This window comes from Tiliqua scincoides, chromosome 3 (genome assembly GCF_035046505.1).
Source record: "Tiliqua scincoides isolate rTilSci1 chromosome 3, rTilSci1.hap2, whole genome shotgun sequence".
Taxonomy (NCBI): Eukaryota; Metazoa; Chordata; class Lepidosauria; order Squamata; family Scincidae; genus Tiliqua; species Tiliqua scincoides.
Genome location: NC_089823.1, coordinates 165,284,122 through 165,297,584, shown reverse-complemented (window position 1 = coordinate 165,297,584; position 13,463 = coordinate 165,284,122).

The window sequence follows — 13,463 nt, the reverse complement described above, 5'->3', positions numbered from 1 at the left end:
TCAATCTGCTGATGGTGTATCACACCATTGAAGAATGTTTTCTTGTGATGTAATAATAAAATGCATTTTTATTATGCTAAATGCTGCAGCCTCTCATCTCTGTCTACACTAGGAGTGAAAGATTATATCTCTTGATTAGTTCTACAGCTTTGCATGGCTGCTCGAGCCCTTGGGGAACTCACTTATTTTATGAACGAATTTGGTTTTGTCGCAATCACATTCAGTTTGTGTATTTGCTCTTCACACACATTCTTTTTTCTGCCAAGTATAAGAAGGGAGCTGTGATATTGGTGGCAAAGAGTGTTTTCTTTCACAATAATAGTCCAGGGCTATTCTTGAAATATGCCAGTATATCCTGTCCTCCTGACAGCATGACAGACATGCTGGTGCAACAATGGAAGAAGTCTACGCTGACTTAGCTTGGATGTCACACAGATGCTGGCCAAACTCTGTCAGCAGACAGGCCACAATGGGGTGGCGATTGGGATGTACCATGGAAAGGATTAGGAGGGGTGACGGAATAGATGCACACCATAGCCTAACTATATCCTAACCCTCTTTCAGATAACAGACACACCCCCAACACCAAAAAATGTATACCAATGACAGAGCTGGTGTACGAAAGTGACCTAATTGGAAACAACAGGGAAGAGAAATAGAGCATAAAATTGCACCCCTCATTACCCTCACCCCTCCCACATTCCTATGACAGAGCGTAGGATACAGACTACATCTGGCAGCTAATTGCAGCACATCAACCCCACTATACTAAAGCCCGTGCTAGGGAGACTGCAGTTCCGATAATAAGGCACATGGTATGGGGCTATACCTCTTTGGTCACTCAAAGTGATGGGATCCATGGAGAAAGAGCACTTGGTGCACAAAGAGAGTACTTTGCACGAACACCCTGTTGTCCCCCGCAATGAGTAGGCCTAACGTACAGATACCTTAAAATAAGAGCTGAATTTTTCAGTTTTCAAGGTCACTGCCATGCTCTAACCTTCCCAAATGCATCTTCTAGCCAAAGCCTTTGCCAGTTTGTCCAGTTGCTCATAAGTCTGGCTCTTCATTTCACTTCACATTTTAAAACCCACACACAGCGGAGTCTTTCCGGAACAGCCAGTATTCCCCATCCTCTTTACCAGATGTTCTTTTGCAGCTGCTGTGTATTATAATCACCCTGATCATCTTTATTTAGTGAAGTTAGACTTCTCTCTAGAGACCTGATGTTGCTGCAGTATTCCACAGGAATGACTTGGGAATGCTGGGAAAAGACAAAACCCCTATTCAAATGGCTAATGGCAGACATGAGTCTGACAAAAAGCTATAAACCTTTTAACTTCTCGAATGTGTGCTATTGCTACTAGTGATTACAGAGCAATGCTTTCCAAACTATGTGGAGAGAACTGCTGGTGCACCATAAGCAACCACATTTAATGAAACAATTAAATGCCCGTGGGAGCTCAGAGGAGACATGTGATGCATCACTAAAAATGATTTGTTGCTTTGTCATAGGATGGTTATTTTATCTTGTGCAGATAATTCAATTAATCTGTCCTTTCTGTCTTTGTAAAGTGTTACACATGTGGATGGAGAGCCATCGCCAAATAAGTCAGAATAATGATTGTGGGTTCCATGATGTCCAGGCAGGCCCAGCATTACTTGCACAGAAAAATGACCAGTGATGGAAGTCTACTTGTTAGTGATTATGTCAAAGATATCACATTCACAGTATGACATTGCAGAGGTAAATTTTCCCCTCTCATTCCCTCTGAAAGAGCTGCAAATCCCAATGAACATATGAAACTACCTTAGGCCGAGTCATTTGTTTGTTTATTTAAAGTATTTATACCTTTACCCCTATTTATCAAGACATCCAAGGCAGCTTACAAAAAATTTATTTTTTTTTAAAAAAAACTACAATACAAAGAACAGCAACAAAGATAAAAATCAAAAGCAGTACCAACAGTTCTACAAAAATAGATTTTAAAACCCTGTTAATACAGCCAATAGCGCACCCCCCAAATACAGCATAATAAGAAGTACTATAAAGGAAACCAAACTAGGGTGAGACAGCTAGAAGAAAATGGAACACTTTTAGATCCCACTAGGGGGCTAATAGTGCTACCACAGATGAGGTCCTGCCCCTTGTTGCTGCCAATCTGGCTTCTACCAAAAGGTGACATGCAGACTTCCCGAGTTGATCTGAGGGAATGAGGGTCCAATCCTATCCAATTTTTCAGTGCTGATGCAGTTGCAATGTAACCCCAGAGTAAGAGAACAAACATTCCTTTTCCTTGAGGAGGCCTCCGTGACTTCCCGCCCCGCCCCCCCCTGCAGGATGCAGCACATGCCCTGTTGGCATTACTGCATCAGCTCTGGAAATTTGGATAGGGTTGGGCCCTAAGTCAATCCACACAAAAGCATCCTAATGGTGTCTGCTCTGACTGATCATGACTCTCTTCAGGGTATGAGATGGAGGCCTTTCTTATCTCTTCTACCTAAACTTTGCACCAACAACCAAGTGACCCTCATGAAAGTACGGCAAAAATATTTGGTTAACACTTGCCATCTCAGAATTCTTAATGGGAGAAGCCAGAGCTTGAACAAGAATTTTCTGCATGCAAAGCATGTGCTCTACTACTGAGCTTTGGTCCCTTCTCAGGTGTCTGCCTGTCATGGTGACTGAGTAAATAATTCATTCACTGCTCCCGAAAGTTGCCCTGGAAATCCAGCCAGCCAATTTTCTCAGAGAGATGATGGTAATTTTAATTTTCATCTCTTATGCCCCAAAGAAATCTGGCAGAGGTATCATGTGAAGCCCACAAGATGGCATTTATGTACTGCCATGTACTAATTAATAGGCTGCAAGGTTGTCTTAGGAAGAAACACAGTATCCCAGGTGAAGAGAGAGAGTTTCTCTGTAACACTTCTTCCCAAATTTGCAAGTGAATTTAGCCAAACGAAGAAAATAAGGCAATTCACTATATCTGTGATATCACCTCCATCATGCCTTGTAATGGGTTTAGTGTGTGTGTTGGCTTGGGTTTTGTCATTTGAGATATAATTCTCACATGAATGACTCACTTTTCACAGACAGCTGAATGATATTTCAAGCCATAACTCAACTCGTTTTTTAAATTGTCCCTAACGCTGCTTTTTAAAAACTGACTGCTTCTGTGTAAACTACTTTCTCTCTAAGCTACATTTTTACACCAAAGCAAAATCTAGGGGGTATAAACTTAAGTTTGTAAAAGGTCACTGCAGTGGTATACTGGAGCCTCCTATGTCACTGTGTTGCCCCCATGCCTGTGCTGGATGTTCCCCCTCGCTTCCGGAACAGCTCCATTTCAGAAAGACCCACAGTACATAGAGGGGTAGCACGATGTCGTCGTCCCCACAAGCCACCAGCCTCCCCCCCATGGCCTGGCACCTGGGGCCCAGCACCCCCCTCTCTAGCCATTCGCTTTGTCTGCTACTGGGTCATTGCACAGTCAATTTATTAAGTTGATTTTGTAAAGGAATGGAATAGTCCCTAATAAAAATACCTACTGAAATGCGTTGGGAACACCAGTCCTAGCAGCTGTTCTGTCTAAACATTTATTGTGACTTTACAGTGGTCCTTGATCCTCTTTGTTTGGGGTCTAATACCTATCTTCCTTCCAGCCTGCTGGACAAAAAAAACCAACTTGGGGAGGGCAGTTTTGACCATCCAAACAGCCGAGGTGAAATGGATAAGCAGGTCATGCAACTACTTATGCCTTCCCCACTTTGTGGTTGCTGGCATTACAGGGGCACTAGGGAGGGGGGTTCTAGACTGGAAAGGGCATGGGGGCTGCACAGGCCCATAAGGCAGGCCCCAGTATGAAGGGTTCAGTCTGTGCCAGTGATGAGGCAGTGGCAGGAAGATGCAAGGCTTGAGGGTTCTGTGTCCACAGCCACTGGAAGCGGCAGTAACCAGAGGAGGCTGTCCTGTGGAGAGGAGGAAGAAGTGGATGCTGTCTAACCCCCTCCTCTCTCAAAGTCAATATGGGGCAACAGGAGAAGGCTCTCCTGGCTGGACAACAGGATCCTTCATAGCTGAATGGATGACCTGGAAGCTCAGCTAAGTGAGTATAAGAGATGAGCCCCCCCCCACTCCAACCTGGGCCAGGAGCAACCCCCCCCCCCCCACAAAATCAACATATGCAGAGCTTGAATGCTTACAATCAATTTTTATTTTACACACTATGAAGCCTAAAGCAGGAGTCCCCAAACTACAGACTGAGCCAACACATTCTGACCAGTCCACTGAGTCAAGTGGCATCATATATACATGCAGTGCCCCTGCTGTTTCCTCTTCTCCTTTCACCCTCACCTGTCACCACTCTTCTTATTCCACCTGCTAGATGAAATGACTACTGGGCTGAGGTGCACTTGAGAGCCCAGATGAGACAGAAAAAGATAGCAATATAATATGCTTTATTTAAAAACTGGTTCTTGTGTGCTATGCAGAGGATATGCAAAAAAAAAACACACACACACAACATGTCAGACATTGCTTCATTGCTTCATTTGACAGGCTGATTCATTTTGTTGACTCATTTCACAATTTGCTTCACTTCAATGCTTGACTCGGTTGCTTCCTTTCCATTTTGATTCATCTTTTGTTTCCATTGATTTCAATGGGCAAAATTCAATTCACTGCAACCTTTAAAATTACTTTTCAGAATTGGATGAAATGTACAGGGAGGGATAGGAGCCCTCCATAAAGCAACAGAGCCAGCTAAATTTCATCCAAATAGATGCTGCAGGGGATTGGTTTGATATCTTTGAAAGTTTCTGCTGGCCTTGCCACATGTTTTTGTGACCTATTTGCACAATGTAGAACTAGGTAATGTAGAGATGCCCCTAGGTAAGATCTCTACTAAATTTTTTTAAAGGTGCAGGGGTTCAAAAGCTGCTATTCATAAAAGCAGATGTTTGAACTTAAACATTTTTTTTAAATTTCACAAGCTGGCAATCCTATCTACTACATGAAGAAAGATATATATATATATATATATATATATATATATATATATATACACACACACACACACACACACACACACACACACACACACACTGTGGAGCTATATATATATATATATATATATATATATATATATATATATATATATATATATATATATATATATATAGCTCCACAGTATGCTTTTCTCTTTGATCTCCAGGGAGCCCAAATATTCAACATGGAAATTATATGCACACTTCTCTGAAGCTAAGTCTAATTGAATACAATGGGCCTTACTTTCAAGCAGACATACCTAGGACTGCACTGTAGGCATAGAAAATTACAATAGCAAAACAGTGTGTATATGTGTGAAATTTAATAAAACACCAAGGGAAGATTGTCTTTTACAGTTAAGCCATTTCTGCCCAATGTTGCATATATGCAACAGGGACCAAATATGCACACCGGTGGGCCGAGCAGAAATGGGTTAAGCAAACATACTTAATGGTGAAATATGGTCAATGTTTTCTCTGATGTAGCTGGGATAGGTTAACCATAGCATGCCTACCTAATTTGGAATCTTACACCTCACAAAACAACTCTTAAAAACCAAACACTATGCACAGGCACAATTTTAGCAGCTTAATACTGAAATATTCCAGCAGCATGGACATGAGATATAACAATTTGGGTGACTGCTTGATGCATTGAGAGCCAAGTAATTAGTCCACCAGCATTGGAAGTTGCTTGCACTGCCACAGATAGAGCAATAAAGTGAAGGCCTACTAGAATAAATGGCAGGAATAAAAGGATATTTTTCAGCAGTCAAACTAAAACAGTATTCTTTCAGTAAATTTCATTGAACTTTCTTCTACTCCATCAAGCTCTAATCAAAATGGTGTAACTTGACACGCTGTGGACCTAGCTATACAGCAAACATCTATGCACTTTATACTACTTTAAAGGTCAAGTATTCCCCCAAAGATTCTGGGGAATTGTATACTCTATGACAGTGGATCCCAAACTTTGTTGACTGGTGGCTCCCTTGACCTACATGGCCATTCGCTGCTGCCCCCCCCGCCACTATAACTACAATCCTATGCAGGTGTAGCCTGTTTATTTGTGAGTTTTATATCCGCAGATCTAGCTCAATGTGGGTCCCCCGGACCCGCGTTGACCGGCTCCACCTGAACCCTTCAAAGGGAACTGAAGGGCTTTCCGAAGCCCTCAGAGGCTGCACACATCTGCTTGTGGCTTCTGTGGGCTTCAGAATGGCCAAAAAGGCAAAAAAAAAAAAAAAGCTACTTATGGTTTCCAGAAACTTTCCCTCTGGAAGCCAGAAGTAGTTCCCCCCCTTTTTTTAGCCATTCTGGAGTCCACAGAGGCCACGGGCGGACATGCGCGGCCTCTGCAGGCTTCAGAAAGCCCTCTGTAGGTGACCAGAACAGAGCTCCTGTTCACTTTGGAGGGTTTAAGGGACCAAAAACAGAGGCTTTACTCACACGCGTTTTCCTGTATCCACGGAGTGTTCAAGAACGGATCTCTCACGGACATTGGGGTCGGTATAGGGTAGTGGATTTTTCATGAACATTCACAGCTCTCCTAGCTGGTTTCCACAGCTCCCCACAAAGTCACAGCTCACAGTTTTAGAACCACTGCTGTAAGGATTCAAAGGTCCAAACAAACCAATACATGAATAGCAAGATTGGAATCTGTGCATCAGTATTTTAAATGCAAAAATCAGTGCACAAGGCCCTGATTCAGATCAGGACTGTGACAGGTGATAGTGGGACTTTAAATGTTTGTTCTTGCTGTAGTCCCAGGATAGATCACACATACCTTCCCTTTGCAGGAGCTATTTTACAAGGAAAATAGCCCCTATTGGTGTTGTTAGTGATCACCCCATCATAGAACTATGGTTTCCAGGGGAAAGTCCATAGTGCATGGAACTGATGGACATTGGACGAAGGTTTTTTTCCCTGGACAAGTAAGGGGAGAAAGGGTGGGGGAGGTAGTTCCTAGCCATCCAGGAGAAACTCATGGCATGGCTGCAGCAGGCTTATTGAATGACCAGCTGCAGTGTGACTACTTCTGAGTAGAGCTGCAAAGAACTGGGTCACACTGATAGGCCTCCTAGCTGCTGCATGTGACGCTCCTCCCTCTTGCCAATTCTGTCCCTGTTCTCATGCAGTTTGTTTCAGCCCCCCACCTTGTTTACAGATGGGATGGGGACAACAGGGAGTATTAAATGAGGACTCCAACACACACACCCCAGAAGCAGCTCTGTTTTTTTTTCTGCAGAGCCATGGCTGACTTGTTTATGGAAAAGACTTGAGACCCAAGTCTTTTAGAGTCCTCAAAATGGTGATTCAGAAAGTCTGCCCATTAGGACTCGTTTCTGAGTTGAGTTAAAGGGGGCGGAGACTCATGACTCAAGTCATACTGGATTTGCCCATCTCAGGTAAATAGCATAGGGTAGGGCCCAATGGGGTTGAGAAACACATCAGGAACAACTTTCTAAAGTTTTCCCTCCGGCACCCAGAGTTCCCCTCACTTCACAGCCCTCCCCAGGACAACAGTTTAAAAATAAAGGCAAAAGAAATGGGCCAATTTATGCATTTCTTCTAATTTGTAATTTGGAGGATGAGAAGCCATCTCATAGAAGTGGAGTGGGCTGAGGGTAGAAGGAAATTATATTGACGCAGCAGAGCTTCTCTAGGGGAAATATGTGCCTGTCTTGGTCGGTGTTGTCAGAACTCAGCAGAAACTGCTGGTGCGTTAGAGGTGTCCAGAACTGCAGGATATGACTCAGCATATCCAGTAATGAACCTTGATTACTTAATGCAACTCTGTATGCAATCAAGACCCCACACATTAGTAGAGATTAGGCTTTCTGAGAAACGCAGGTGAGTGTTATTCCACAGGGATTTGTCACCCGGGAAAGATTTATCATTTACGTAAGGTGCTCTTCTCTCTTGCTGGAGAGCAGGTTGAGAAGGGGAATTCACCAAGTTAAGAGAAATCAGAAATGGTACAAAAAGAAAGGATTCAAAACTTAAGAGCAAGGGAAAACATGCAATAACTTTTAGGGTCAAGAACTGTATTTTATTTATTTATGTTCCAACTGTTTTATTATGTTTCCCTGGCAGGCATCCCACTACTCTGAGAATTTGGGGGAGAAGGTTGACAGAATGATGATGCAGTAGGGACTTCAGTCTTATTGATTTATACCATTACAGTTGGGTACGTTCCTTGGTTAATGGATCATGCATTTTTAAAATGACATCTTGCAGAAGCAGGTAATATTTTCCCTTGAATTTCAATGGTTAGTTTGGGATCAACTTTAAAAGGAAAAAGAGTGTAAGAAATGTCAAATAGAGAATGCAGGCAAGCAGTGAAAATAGACAACTACTACAGTGTTGCCAACCAGCAAATCCATTCTTAATAAGTTCCTGAAGCTTGGAAAATACCATTCTAGGTTTCATAAAATACCAGCAGGAGGGGGGAAAATCATTTGTTTCCTGGGAGCTATTTTTTTCTGTCCTGTACACATACAAATATTTCTGTGTTGAAAAACCACTGATTGTACATTCTGGGTAACATCTGTCAAACTTAATATCAACGGCTTGTTCTATGTATTCATTTTATCATTTTTATCTTACCACCTCCAGAAAGTACTCAGTGTAACAGGTTAAAAAAGCAAAATAAAACAGTCATAAAATAACTTCAATCAAAAAGCCATTTTTATATTGATCAGTTATGGGGCATGTGTGCATGATAATAGACTTTGGGCCCAATCCTATTCAACTTTTCAGCACTGTCAACAGGGTGTTTATTGCATCTCGCGGTGGAGGGGCAGTCACTGGGGTCTCCTCAGGCTAAGGGAATGTTTGTTCCTTTACCTCAGGGCTGCATCATCACTGGAAATTGGCCCATAGACCACTTGTACATACATGTAGTTATATCAGTTTATTGTCTCCTATATGAATCATGTTGGCACGCATATATTTCCTGCGAGATCTGACCCTGAATTTGAACCCAGAACTGTATGATTCAAGCCCAGCATTTGGTCCACCTTGGTCTTCTTTTATGGGGTAGAATCCATTACTATGTCAAGCTTCTGACACTAAGTTGCATGTTTCTAAATGCACTGTGGTGTCTATTTAGGATCCTAGGAACTTTTGCTATGAAAGGACTCTGACACATTGCCCAGGCTTTAGCTCTGAACACCCGCCTCCCTCCCCCTCAAGATTTATAGGCATGGTCCATTTTGAATTTACTTCCCTAATGCACCATTACATACAAAGTGTACCCAGGGGGATATTCCCCAACCTTCTTGTTTATTGCTTTTTAATTCCTTCTGTGCAAAAGTACATAGATCATAATACTGAGGAAACCATTCCATACCTCCAACTGATCTGGAAATACTTTCCCTGTGTCTCTCTATAACCTGCTGTATTACTAGCTGAAGAGACTTTATTTAACTTACTTTGCTGTTAAAAGGATTTTTTTTTTGCTTCACCCTGTGCTGAACATGATTTGTGATATGTTCACCTCATAACACACACTATCATATTTTTCCAAAGTAACAGTACATTTGTTTCTAAATGTTGGTTTGCTTGATAGAAAAATTAAGATAGCAGGGTATTTCCTTAACCTTGACAGACTCTGGGCATCTAATGGTCAAGTTAGCTGCATGTGTAAAACTGATGTAACCAGCATTTCCAACATCTTGGAAAAGCACATGCCTAACTGTGTACACCAGAGACCATCCCATCCTTATATGTGTGAGGACTAGCAAATATATCATTGATGCAACACTTCAGATTAACTCCTCAGGAGTGAAGCTTATGGGATTTTCAAATGCTGAGCAATAATGCAGTGACATTTGCAGTAGTGCTGGGACATCCCGAATAGCCTACTTCAAGCAGCATGTTTCAAGAACATATCTCCCAAGGGGCTGTGTTTTGCAGAACATGTGCAGGTTTAATACATTCTCTCATGTTTCTAGGCTCAAAAGCAAATATGAAATTGCAGGCTGTTTTATAAATTTGTGATTCTGTTTGAATTGATATGGATGTCAGGCAAGTCGATCTTTAAAGTCAGAGTCATCTGTTGCTCTGAATGATAAGCAACTTGGGGGGGAGGAGAATACAATTTATAAAATCTATTATCTTATTCGCTGACAGTGATACATAGGTAAGACAGCCAAAGGCATCATTTTGTTGCCACAATATACTGTACAATAATAAAAGGAAATTGATTTCTCAGTTCTCTGATGAGCATTAACAGCAAACGGTTTTGAATATTTCAGTTCCTCTAGCAGGGAAAGCAACACATGACTGAATAAATGGCAGACGTAATACCAGCTGACAGCAGAGCTGAAGTGCAATGAGCTTACATATAGAGTATGTAAGGGGAATTGCATATAGTATGTATAGAGAAACTGTCTATGGGTTTTGTATAGGAGATCACAGTTGCTATTAACTGACGCAGGAGAACTTTTTTTTAAATTCATGCTAATATAGAATGCATATGCAATATTAATACATACAATATAGTTTCTTTAAACACAAAGAGTCTCCATGTTTAAAACTCTTATGGTCTAGAGCAATGTTTCTCAAACTGTGGGTCGGGAACCACTAGGTGGGTCACAAATCAATTGCAGGTGGGTCCCTATTCATTTCAATATTTTATTTTTAATATATTAGACTTGATGCTATCATGGGATGTGACTGCATTTGGGGAAATGTTACAGATCTGTACTTTTAACAAGCTACTATGTGTATTCTTTTAACAATGACAGTCAATGTGACTTACTCCTGGGTAAGTGTGGGAAGGATTGCAGCCTAGGGTTATTAAAAATTTCCCTGCCTGATGATGTCACTTCCGGTCACAGCATCACTTTCTGTGGGCCCTGACAGATTCTCATTCTAAAAAGTGGGTCCTGGTGCTAAATGCGTGAGAACCACTGGTCTAGAGAAACTCAGGTCCAAGATAGCTCTTAAATCTGAACTGAGAATACATAAAATTTAATTCTTAGTTCCAGAGATGGGCGAGTCCAGCGTGGCTTGACATGAGTTGAGATACAAATCTCTGTCCCTGCAATTCAACTCTAAAATGAGTCCAAACAGCAGACTTTCTGAGTCGCCCAGAGCGGTTTCACAACTCAAAAAGATTCAAGTCACAAGTCCTTCTGTTGCAGGTTGAGCAAAGATAAAGGTGGACACCTTTATCTTTGAGGTCAAGGAGGTCAAGGAAAACAAGCTTTTATTCTTAGCCAGCTGCTGGTCACAGAGGAATAGCTTCCAAAGTCTGTGACACCTGATTTCTTGGGGCTTTGGGTTGATGTACAGAACGAATCCTCATTGTAAAGCATCGGTCACATTTCTGATTGGCAAACAGCATATCATGTGAAGCTTTGTCCCTGCCTACATATCCCACTACTCAATTTCTGCGCTGCATGCTCTACCTTATGTGGCATTTAAGAAAGCTGTGGAAAATTACTAAGTACAAAAGTTTCATCTCTCCCTCCTTGTATTGGCTAATAGGGTGCTTTTAAAAGTCTCTTTTCTCTTCCAACCACCTGTCTGCTGCGGTTAAGCTAGCAGTTTCCTGTTTTCTTTTTAACTGCAAAAGTTCTGCAAAACAACGTCTTGCGGTCAAAGCTTGTGTCTGCAACACCACTTCCTCTTTAACACAAACACAGGGGTATGTCCAAGCATTCAGCTGAACTAAACAACCAAGTACAAGGGCCTACTTTAGCCAAACACTCTGTACATGCTCAGAACAGGCTCAAATAACTCTGCTCATGTACAAAATCCCAGAAATTTCCACTAGGCTCTTCCCACACTTCTCCTTTAAAAAGCCTGCTGCATCTCTGCAGAAAAAACAGAACTGCTGCCCAGGTGTGTGTGTGTTTGGGAGGGGGAGTTCTCTTTAAACACTCCTCTGATGTCCCCATCCCATCTGTAAACAAGGCGGAAAGGGGTGGAATGGACTGCATGAGAGCAGGGACAAGCAGCAGGAATGAGGAGAGTCATGTGCAGCAGCTGGGAGGCTTACCAATATGACCCAATCCTATGCAACTCTACTCAGAAGTAGTCCCATATGCACCAGTTGTTCAATGAGGCTTCCTCTTCCCAAGTAACAGCAGAGCTCAAAGCCCAAAAATGCCCGGGAAGGATAGTGTGGATAGAGAGATGCTCTTTTCCCTCTCACACAACACCAGAACCAGGGGACGTCCACTAAAATTGAGTGTTGGGAGAGTTAGGACAGACAAAAGAAAATATTTTGTTACTTAGTATGTAGTTGGTTCAGGGCCTCTGGGAGGAGTTTTATCAGGGGGTACAAAGTTTCTTTTGGGCCCCTTTGCGAAGAGGGAGGGGTGAAACAGAGCAGGGGAGGGTGGTGATGGGCGAGCAGAATAGGGGCAGGGAGGGGCGGAACAGGGGAGGGAGAGGGTAGAGACAGCTGAAAAAGTCTTTGGAGCCAAGGTCTACCAACCCATGTGGCATCAGTAGTGTCCCCAGCATCCCCAATTGTGGTAGTGTTGCCAGCATCCCGTGCAGGCAACAAGTCTGAATAGATTGGAAAACGTAAGATCCCAGGAAATTTCTGGGTCCCCTCCTTTGGCTCTAGGGCCCCCCTTTTGACCCTGGAGCCAGGTACAAATTACCCCCTTTACCCCCTCTCCTAAGCCCTGAGTTGATCTGTGGAACTCCTTGCTACAGGATGTGGTGATGGCATCTGGCCTAGATGCCTTTAAAAGGAAATTAGACAAATTTCTGGAGGAAATTCCCCCCATTCCTTCCCCTCCCTGTCCAGTTTTGCCATCTCTCCACCCCCACCACTGCCTTACTTGCTCCAGCAGGCACAGTAGGAACTTATGGATCCAGTGGTGGCATTGCAGTGCTGCTGCCTGTTGCAGCAACATGCACAAAACGGCTGCACACAGAACTTTCTACATACTATTGGTGGCCATTTCTTGATAGTGGGAGTGTTTTTCCCTGTTGCAATGCACTCCAGCTAGCAGCCCAATTACTTATGCACCATGTTTCTCTGTTACAATATATCTTCTCAGCCTGTCTTCTCAGAAGTCCTACTGAGTTCTATGAGAGTTACTCCCAGGTAAGTGTTGTACAAGATTACCTATCAGTCTGGGGCCGTTTTTCCCCACTTTAAGATAAACCTTATTGTTGTCAGTGAGACTTGTTTCCAAGTAGATTTACTTAGGAATGCAGCCTTAGTTTGTATTTTCTGCTTTGAGCGAACTTTAAAGATCAGCACTTTTATTTGTAAAGTCAAATGATTGTGTAGGCGTTTGTAGCTGTGAACACTTTCAAATCCCAGACCAGACAATGTTCCATCCATATTTATAACCTATTAACAGCTCAGTCATTGTCTCATACTACTTTGCTTGACAGGAGTGCTACCAGTCCTCTGCAGTCTGTTTATCTTCTCTACC